Raw genomic sequence first — 1,324 nt, 5'->3', positions numbered from 1 at the left:
CAATCGACATCCACGTACATTTCTGATCACATCCATGAGTGGAGACGTCGAAGAAGATTAGTGAAAGTTTTTATCCCGGACCAAATTTTAGCTGAATGGTTTGTAAAATCATTATTACCAAGAATTACTGAAGATGTAGCTAAGGCCGGCGTAGTTACTGAGGAGCAAGTCATTGCTCAGGCACAATACCTTGACTTAGTTTACACTCAGTCGGGTACGTTACACGAGAAAATTCCGGATCTTCCAAAGTCAAACCAAATCGCTGCTGCTCCTTCGGGATCTCATGCCGCTGATGGTATGATCGGTATCGTGACTACGAAGAGTAAGAAGAAGTCTTCCAAGACCTCCAATACTCCAATTATCACTTTGCCTGATTCTCCGACAGGAGAGTCTTCTCCTCCTGAACTTACCGCCGACATTCACGCTGTAGAGTCATCTACGGCCAAATCCAAAAACGGTGGAAAGAAGAAAGGAAAGAAGAAGGCTAAAGCAGACAAGGCTCCAAAGGAGAAAACGGAAAAGTCGGAAACCAATGACGAAAAGCGCAAACCTCGTTATCCTTGTCTCATTTGTGAAGAAGATCATTTTACGAGAGACTGCCCTCATCGGGCCGAGGTAGTGAAAATAGTTAAAGGTTCTCCCACTCCTGCTGTGTTAAAGAATCCATTTCCCGAGCAGGAAAATAAGATGATAGGTTCTTCTTCGAATGCCAGTGAAGAACCCATTTTGATGATGTCTCATGTCAGGATTGCGACTCGATCGCAAGATTATGGTAGTAAGGCTCCTGTTGATGGTAAAGAAGCAGAATCTTCTCACTCTAACCCATCAACCTCAGCTCCTGGTTCCGATCCACTACAGATCGAAAAACCTAACCCAGACTTAGTGATTAAGCCGCCCGCCAAGGGTGTACTTCGAAGGTCTGCTTTCAATCCACATGCGAGAGCAGCCCAGAATTACAACATTGTTGAAGACTTAGCTGTTTCACCTTCAGCAATGTCGGCACTCGAAGTGCTGCAATCATGTCCAGCGCAACGAAAATTGCTTTTGTCGGCTATTGGAGCTGTCGATGTTCAGGACCCGAACCTAATGATCTTTGATCTAGAAAGTAGTACACCGCGTCTCCCCCATCAAATGGCTTTCCAAATTCCAGTGATAGTCAAAAACAGGCCTATTCATCGGACTGTGATTGATGAGGGAGCTTCTACGTGTATTATGTCGATTCAATGTTGGAGATCGCTTGGTTCTCCTTCGTTGAACCAATCCCCCACCATCCTTAAGGCCTTTGATGGCCGTGGGTTCCGTCCGTTTGGTATTCTACAAGAAT

The sequence above is a fragment of the Pinus tabuliformis genome, chromosome 7, assembly GCF_031772625.1.
Source record: "Pinus tabuliformis cultivar Carrire ecotype Pingquan chromosome 7, CPIR1, whole genome shotgun sequence".
In the NCBI taxonomy this organism is placed as follows: Eukaryota; Viridiplantae; Streptophyta; class Pinopsida; order Pinales; family Pinaceae; genus Pinus; species Pinus tabuliformis.
The sequence above is the reverse complement of the archived record's forward strand: the minus strand, read 5'-3'. Positions refer to the sequence as shown.